The sequence below is a fragment of the Mauremys reevesii genome, linkage group 23 (assembly GCF_016161935.1).
Source record: "Mauremys reevesii isolate NIE-2019 linkage group 23, ASM1616193v1, whole genome shotgun sequence".
In the NCBI taxonomy this organism is placed as follows: domain Eukaryota; kingdom Metazoa; phylum Chordata; order Testudines; family Geoemydidae; genus Mauremys; species Mauremys reevesii.
Genome location: NC_052645.1, coordinates 9790346 through 9799613, shown reverse-complemented (window position 1 = coordinate 9799613; position 9268 = coordinate 9790346).

Below are 9268 nucleotides of genomic sequence, written 5' to 3'. Positions count from 1 at the left end.
AAATTGTATCCGACTTACTAACCTTGACTGTTCAAAAGGAGAGTAGCCTTCCGAGATGACACAAATATTTCTCTCCTCTGAACTTTGCTAATTGATTTGCAAAATGCATATTTATGTAGACATTTATGACTAAGGTTGGCAGGTATAAATTTAACTTCCAGATGGGTGATTACATCATTTTAGTCAATAAAATGACATGAGAGTTTAGTGCCTTTTTTTTCCCTTCAGAGCACACGTGGTTCTGTCATTATTATACTGTAACTTTTTGACTTTGCATGCAGGGTAACACTTTAACATACAGCACATGTGTGGGTGAGAACAATGCTCTGCACTGGATAGTCAGAACTGCTAAAATGTGTCCTAGACCCTATCCTGCTAAGAGTTAATAGGGATTCTCTTTTAGTTCTAGTGACAGGGCCTGTGCTTTCTAAGTCGGAGCATCTGAGTTCTCTGTGAAGTTTGATGTCACCACGAAGTTCCTGGTGGACATGGAGGGCAGCACAGTGACCATCAAGAAGCCCTAGGTAGCCATGGATACGATATTGGCCAATGCTGACCATTTCCATGGTCTGACAATCGAGTCCAGCTGAAGCCACTCCAAAGAGAGGAGTCGTGTTGTCACAGGACAGGGTGACTCAGTGGGAGGTGGGAGCTGGCACTCGGAGTTGGAAGGAGCTGCAGTCTTGGTTAGCCTGTGCTGCAGATCATAGAACATGTGCTGCAGACATGGCCACATATAGCTCGAGGCTGCTCAAACCGGCATAAAGCCAGTTTCCCGCCCATAGCCTAGCCCTGTAGTGATCCTGCCCTGCTGCTCAGCTGGGGGCCAGAGAGTCAGAAAGTTTCCAAAGACCTGTTCTCCCTGTGCACCCACCCGGCCCAGAGCAGGACGAGGCCCTCTGGGCTCAACTGTGCTGGATTCTTTTGCTCTTTATTTCTCAAGGGATATTTACGTGAACAAACAAACATCCTGTGCAACCATGAACCACCAGGCATACGGGAGACGAAGAGATCTCACGGAATGAGGGGAGAACGGGGGGGTGATGAGTAGTAGATAAATATCAGATGTCCCTCTGGTTTCCTGTGTGATATTACCCTGAATGCAGAGACTTAAATCAGAGGAGACTGTGAAGGAGAAACCGACAGGAAATGAAGCAGTGGCAGAGCTGTGGAGCTTTGACAATATATATGGAGAGTGTCACGCAGGCTGGAGTGGCTCACGCCCCTGAATGCCAACCTAAGGGCAGACTGTCAAAAACAGGGCAGGTTTCAGAGTCACAGCCGTGTTAGTCTGTAGCCGCACAAAGAACAGGAGTCCTTGTGGCACCTTAGAGACTAACACATTTATTTGAGCATAAGCTTTCGTGGGCTACAGCCCACTTCATCAGATGCATAGAATGGAACATACAGTAAGAAATATACATACATACAGAGAACATGAAAAGGTGGAAGTAGCCAGACCAACTCTAACAGGCTAATTAATTAGGATGAGCTATTGTCAGCAGGAGAAAAAAAACTTTTCTAGTGATAATCAAGATGGCCCATTTTAGACAGTTGACAAGAAGGTGTGAGGATATTTAACATGGGAAAATAGATTCAATTAGTGTAATGACCCAGCCACTCCCAGTCTCTATTCAAACCCAAGTTAATGGTATCTAGTTTGCATATTAATTCAAGCTCAGCAGGTTCTCACTGGAGTCTGTTTTTTAAGTTTTTCTGTTGCAAAATTGCCACCTTTAAGTCTGTCACTGAGTGGTTAGAGAGGTTGAAGTGTTCCCCTACTGGTTTTTGAATGTTGTAATCCTGATGTCAGATTTGTGTCCATTTATTCTTTTGCGTAGAGACTGTCCGGTTTGGCCAATGTAAATGGCAGAGGGGCATTGCTGGCACATGATGGCATATATCACATTGGTAGATGTACAGGTGATCGAGCCCCTGATGGTGTGGCTGATGTGATTAGGTCCTATGATGGTGTCATTTGAATAAATATGTGGACAGAGTTGGCATCGGGCTTTGTTGCAAGGATAGGTACCTAGGTTAGTGTTTTTGTTGTGTGGTGTGTGGTTGCTGGTGAGTATTTGCTTCAGGTTGGGGGGCTGTCTGTAAGCGAGGACAGGGCAGACACCCCACCCTGGTGGTGTGTTTCTATAATCAGATTTCACCAAACCAGTAACAAATGTGAACTCCTGGATCACGATAACAGTCTTACCATGAAGTCACAGGGAGAAGGGACCAGTCACATACCTCAGATCAATTTGTATCTCAGATCTCACACCAAAGACAACGCCTGTAGCCAATCCTCTAATAAAATAACTAACGGTGTATTGACTAGGAAAAAGAAATAAGAAAATTATTTACAAGTTAAAGCAAGCAAGTATATACACACAAATGAGTTACAATCTATGGTTCCTAAAGGTGACGGAGATGTAGTAATCTGTCAGTTCACAATGTCTTTCAGGGCAGACCAGGGGTAACCCATGGGGATCTCTGCCTTAGTTTAGCATCTCTGGCCCTGTGAGGGTTCAAATGGCAAAGAAATGGAAAATTTTCTGTGACCCTGTTTTATCTTTTGCATTTAGACTTCCAGCCCTTGCACGGAGCATTTCCTATGTGTGATAGGACCCTTCACCAATCCTTTGAATTGTGATGATCCTTAGTGGCCCTTTTAATCTTGTTAGGCCTCCTGAATGGGTGGGAGGGATGATTTCCATGCCTGGGTTCACAAGTTCAGAGCAAACATTTTCAATGTTATGAAGCAAAACTTACATATTTCCTCATAGCCTGGAATACAGATATTACCAGTGAGATTAATACACGTGTCACGGATGCACAAATCGTGCCCACTCTTGGCCCTGTGCGGTCCGTGGGGGGTGCCCCTTCCAGTGAGACAGCCCTTCTCGGGGGTCCCCTCTTTCTCTCGGGGTCAGGCCCCTCCACCTCCTGGAGCCGCACCTCTCTGAGCCTTAGCACGTCTGTCTCTGCCGTGGGCCCCCTCAGGGAGTCCCCTTGCTCTGGACCCCCTGGGACTTCATCCCCTGTTCTCTAGACCGGAGCGACTCTCAGCCAGCGTAAAACAGGAGGGTTTACTGAGCGTCTGAACACAGCACAGGAGACTCTCAGGGCCTCAGGCCTGGCCTCCCTCAGCCCAGCACATCCCAGTCTCCCTGCATCCAGGTGGGCTCTGCCTGCTCCCCCTCTCCAGCCCCGAGCCCCCCTGCTTCCCAGCTGGGCATCTGATATCACCGGCCCCAAGCCCCTTCTGTCCATTGTCGTAAACAGGGTCGCCTGGGCCTCCTCTCCCCGCTTCCGTCCTCTGGCCCCCTTTGGCTGGAACCACCTGGTCAGGTCACCAGGGTCCTCTCTTTACAGAATTACTGGCCACGGGCCTGACTCATGACCGTGACACTCCAGTCTTTATGTTGCCGTGACTCTACTGATTTCACCCAGGAACTGCTCGATTTTACAGCCGCCTTCTCCCCATCCTGCTCAAAGATGCCTATGGGACACAAGTGGTGCGTTCCCCCTACCCCTTCCTCCCCCAGGGGACTTTTGTGGGGAAGCCTATGTCTGTGAGACAAAATGCCAGAGCTGGGAGAATTCTCCCCCAGCTGACAGCCCCGTTCACTGCTACAGCAGTGCCGATGGGCCGCGGAGGGAGGAAGACAGCAGAGCCTGGATGGCTCAGCGATGAGGATGCTAGTCAGGGTTGTGGAACACATGGGTTCAGTTCCTTCCTCACCTACAGACTTTCTCTGTGATCACGGACGAGTGACTCGGCCTCTCTGTGCCTCTGGTCCCTGTCTGTGCAAAGAGGATAACAGCATTGGCCTACCTCACAGGGGTGTGTGAGGGTAAATACATTAAAATTGTGATGTGCTGGGAGCCAGGGAGAGAGAATTTCTGGCACAATGTTGAGCTTTCTTTCCCCTCTCTCCAGCCTTTGAATCTTTTTTTGTTCCCCTCTTAGTACTCTCCAGTCTGTCAATATCGGTGTGATACCCAGTGCCCCAAAAGCAATGCAGTATTCCAGGTCTGGTCCCACCCAGGCTGCATAAAGAGAAGGACTGAACTCCCCTGTAGAATTCAGGTAGTTTGAGAGACGTATTCTGAGCACTCAGTAATGGCCAGAGCCCAACGTTTCTCTACATTTGGATGCACCAGCTTCAGACAAAGCTGGTGTTGATTGTTCAGTCCACAACAACCAGATAAGATTCCCACCTCCGTAGCTGTTCCATAAATCCAGGCAGACATCCCCAATATCACCTCAATAGCACCCTCGTCCCAAATAATGCCAGCAATGTAAGTTAAGAGTGATGTGTTGATACATTGACATTTCAGCACTTTTATTACCATACAGACACATAATCTGCATATTTGCATTCACCGCGCATTCAGAGGTTGACGCTGATTCCCAGGTTGGATTTATGATATGTGGTAAGTGTATTACCTCTCTCCATTACATAGATATAGATGTCACAGGAGCTGGTTTCACAGATTCTCACCTTTATTAATGCTGACACTACAGAATTATGGATATTTTGGAGCAGAGGTGAGTTGATTTGCTTTGCCTACTTGAGCACCAGGGGTTGGAAACTTTGATCGGCACCTCATCGGGTTTGCAATTTGCTGTGACAAAGCAGGCAGAGATAAATCCATCTCCTAAGACCAGAGATCACACCTCTCAGACATCTCTCACTACCGAGGACTTCTCAAATTTCCCTTCAAATCTTGATTTAAAGACTTCAAGTTACAGAGAATCCACCATTTTCTTTAGTTCAAAAAACAAGTGAACCGTGCCCTGCACTGCAGAGGAAGGTAATAACCCCCCAAGGTCTCTGCCAATCTGACCTGGTGGGAAATTCCTTCACAATCCCAAATCAGTTGGATCCTGACCATGTGGGTGAGACCCACCATCCAGACCACAGGGAAAGAATTCACTGTAGTAACTCAGAGCCCGCCCCATGGGACAGTTCAGGAGTTGCTGCAAGGGACCCAGGGGTGTAGTCAACTGAGCATGGGGAGAGCAGACTTTCCTCCCTCCCCCCCCAAAATGGAGGGGTTGCATTAATAAAGGAAACACTGAGTTTGGAAAAGAAGTTCACTTCACGCGCTTTATTAAAAATGGACAAATTTACTCGTCGTACAAAATTACTCACTGACGTGATATTCAACAGCTTTTGTTTTTTAACTTTAGGGCCCCCAGATTAAACAAAGCAGCATACACACCCCTCACCAGCTTGGTGTATTGTCCGTCCTGCATGGCCATAGTCAAGACTGGGTCTCACCACTCAGCTGGATAAATATCTGACCAGTACCTCACCTGTAGCTGGCTGGGCTAAGATTGGGATAACCATATCTCGTACCTTACTCCCTGTATTTATTGTCCCTTGGGTGAGGTACAACTTGTGTACATGCTGCATTACACAACTGCACAGGAGCATTATGGGAAGTTACCACACTTCTCTGAAGTACCAGGAATTGGCTAATAGTGGTGTCCAGTTTTCAAATGGAAATACCAATAATCTGATCTGATATAGCAAATTCCATGATTCCTACTCCAATCACTCACCTCCTACTGTGATCTAGGCAGCTACTATGAACTGTGATGTGTTTTGTTTTCTGTGCACTGTGCCTTTAAATTCCTAAAATCTCTGTAAAACCCAGCAGCCACTTTGTTCTTAGAGGCTTCAGTCTGTTCCAGAGAAATACACACACTGCACTCATTTATTCAGACTTTACTTTGATTCATTCTTTTTGCAGTAACCCAGAATCTGAAATAAAAGTTATTTAAGATACAGCATGTTTTGCTTTGAGTGTCTGAAAAAAATCAGTGCATAGGACCCCTGTACTGATCAGAGTGTCTAGGCATGACATTGCGGCCCCAACTAGAAAACTGAGCTTCACACATTGTTAATCCAGCAGACAAAGACAGAACAAAATCTGATGGCTGGACATTTAAGCCAGATAAATTCAAACTGGAAAGAAGGCACAAATATTTAACAGTGGGGACGATTAACCATTGCACCAGCTTACCAAGGGATGATTGACGAGTAGAGCTATACAGTGGCCAAACTGAAAAATCGGGGAATTTTTTGTTTGGAGTCAAATGCAAGATTTCATTCAACCCCAAATGAAATGTTTCATTCTGGTTTTGAGGATTTTTAGCCCCCCTCCTCTTTTTTGAATAAAATGGTTATAAAATTCAAAATGAAAAAGTCTCAAATTGAAAAATCAACATGTTTCATTTTGAAAATGTCAACGCAAAACATGTCTGCTTTTTCCAATTCGTCTTTTTTATTTTCTTGTTTCAGTCGACCCAGATATGCATGTTTTGTGGAGTGGGAAGTTTTGTCTGAAAAATCTCACCCAGCTCAATTTGTTATCAGTTGGGAGTCTTTAAATCCAGATAGCATGTGTTTTTCTAAAAGCTGTTCTCTGGTTCAACCACAGGCTATGGGCTGGATGCAGCAACCATGGGTGCAGTTCTCTGGCTTGTGCTATGCAGGTCAAACAAGATGATCCCAGTGGTCCTTTCTGACCTTAACATCTGGGAAACTACAGGAATTGTACACAAAGATTCAGGTTAAATTTCTCCCTAAGCTTTTTTTTTAAAGACATACTTTCCAAGAGTAGCAAACTAACTCCATGACTCAGGAGACCGAGAGGGGATGAGATTGATCTAGTTTTAGCTCACCTGAATCTATGATAACTAGTTTTTCCTTCCAAGCCTTTTTTTTTAAGTTAATAAATAATTTTAAAATATGCCTCCTTTAACCAATCATTAAAAGAGCAAGGTTAATATTGCTGGTCAGTGTTTCTGAAACACATTAAAATATGGACTCCAGTTACATTACAACAAGCCAGGCTAAAGGACAATGAATAGCTTGTGCTGGTCTTGCAAAAAAAAAATTGCTCTGGTGCATTAATGCATCTTCTTGACGGAATAGCCCTTCAGGTACAATTTCTGCTTCCAGATATGGTCCTTAATCAAAGAAATAGCTAATACTTGTGAAATAACCAAGAATGTGATGCTTCTCAAATCATCAGGCAGGCCAGGCTATCTGCCCCCACGACCAAGAGATCTCTGTGACCACAGGGATTGGGGTCACATGGGACTGGCCCCAGAGGGTAAGGCACACACCCCCTTTTTTTTCTCAGGGAGAGGATTGGCTACAGTCTCAGAAGAGAAAGAGTCATGTTGGGTCATCTGCCTTTTCTCCAGCAATTCCTTCCGGGCAATAGAGACTGGATAATTCCAAAGATGGGTAGTGGGTTATTAAAAATCTTTCATATGAGCCTTTCATTTAATCCTGCCCAAACGAGCGTTGCATGTTGTCGACACTTGGTGACTCTTCAGTGGTCAGCGTGAGATGAGTTGGTTAAGGAACAAATGGCCAGAGAGACCAAACTCCCCTTCCATTCCCAGAGATGGTCTCTCCAGGGCCGGGCTTAAGCACAGTGGTGGGATGTCGCTCAGACAACGTGATGATGAACGTAGATAAGTAGATCAGAATCCTGCCCCGCAAGTGCCTGTGCCTTGCCCTCCTACGCTAGTGCCCAAACCATTGGACCATCCTGCCTAGTAGGGCTGTCGATTCATCGCAGTTAACTCACACAATTAACTCAAAACAATTAATTGTTTAATAGTGTGATTAATCACGCAATTAATCACGATTAATTTTCTTTAATCGCTTGACAGCCCTACTTCCTAGAGAAATGCTGTTTCCGAAATGGAATCATTCTACGCCCATCACCTAATAATGGCCGAGTGGCGAGACACCCCCATGCTCCCCACCCCCACTACCCACGTAGCCCCACTCCACCCATCCACCCGTGAAGGATTCCTCTCTGGCCATCAACCCAGAGGCAAGTGCTGTTGAGTTGGTTTAATGAGACGCACGCTGTGCATGGCCACGAGTCATTGATATAACAGACTCAGTGTTGAAGGGATGTCATGGGTGGAGCCGGAGGAGCCTCAGAATGTCTCTGCCAAAGGCTGTGAGTATTTTACGTGCTGAAGAAGAGAAGAACATGTCAAAGAGGATGTGGCCGCACACAGCCTGTGAGCACCACACTTGAGCAAATGGTGGCATTAGCAGAGCTGTGGATCTTATTATGGGCTCTGTATAAACCCGACACAGTTAAAGTTCCCAGCTTTAGCGCCACCACTGACTGCTGCCTTTTACTGCTGATTAGTTGCTCCACTAATCCCTGGAAAGGACACAAAACTGTGCAGGTTCTTGTCAGCATCCTGCCAACCTCTGTGCCAGGTGGGCACCAACTTCTTTTTTTGAAAAAAAACCTTTTAAATTCAGTCCTCCCCGAGACAGCCCTCTGCCAGGGCACCAGGAGCAGCTGCCCCAGGTCTGTCCTTCAAGGGTATGTCTACTTTGCATTTCAAAACCTGCAGCCGCCCGTGAGTCTTGCCTGAGCCCACAGAATCAGGCTCGAGGGGCCCAGGCTTTGGTGCTAAAAATAGCAGTGTAGACTTTTCAGCTCAGGCTCTGAGACCCACCTCCCTCCCCAGGCTTCAGAGACGGCCCTGGAAACCCAGCTGCCAGCATGTGCCCACTCCTGCATGACCCAGTCTCCTGTCTGGAACCCCATCCGTGCCCACCACTGGGCAGAGGCCCCTCAAACGCACACACACCTTAGGTGGAGAGCAGGATTTATTCAGAATTCTCACGCTGGTACTGTCGTCGTCGAGCCTGAGAGGGGTGGAGGGGTGTCACGCCATAGCAAAATCGTGCTAGCAAGCAACCTGGTTATGAATCTCAGGTGCAGAGGGCGCTGGGAGGACACCCTGCTTCTTCAGCACCAAAAGACGATCTGCCACATGAACTGAGCAAGAGCTCTTCCTAGAGCTTTGTAACATGGCCCATAGTCTATCACCGGGGCAGCCACTGGCCGACAAAACCCCATCTCTCTCTCTCTCTCTCTCTCTCTCTCTCTCTCACACACACACACACACACCCATTATAACAGGAAAGAGTAGGACTGGCAGGGAAGAGGGACACAAGGACAGCCATTCTGGGTCAGACCAATGGTCCCTCGAGCCCAGCATCCAGTGGCCAGTGCCAGTGATTCGGGGGATTGTACAGCGCAGGGCTGTTGGAGTGATCCACCCCTGTCTTCCTCTCGCTGTTTCTGGCAGTTGGAGGTTTAGGGTCACTCCAAGAACGGGGTTGCATCCCTGCCCATCTTGGCTAATAGCCAGTGACCTAGCTGCCATGAACTTATCTAGTTCTTTTTTTGAACCCAGTTATTT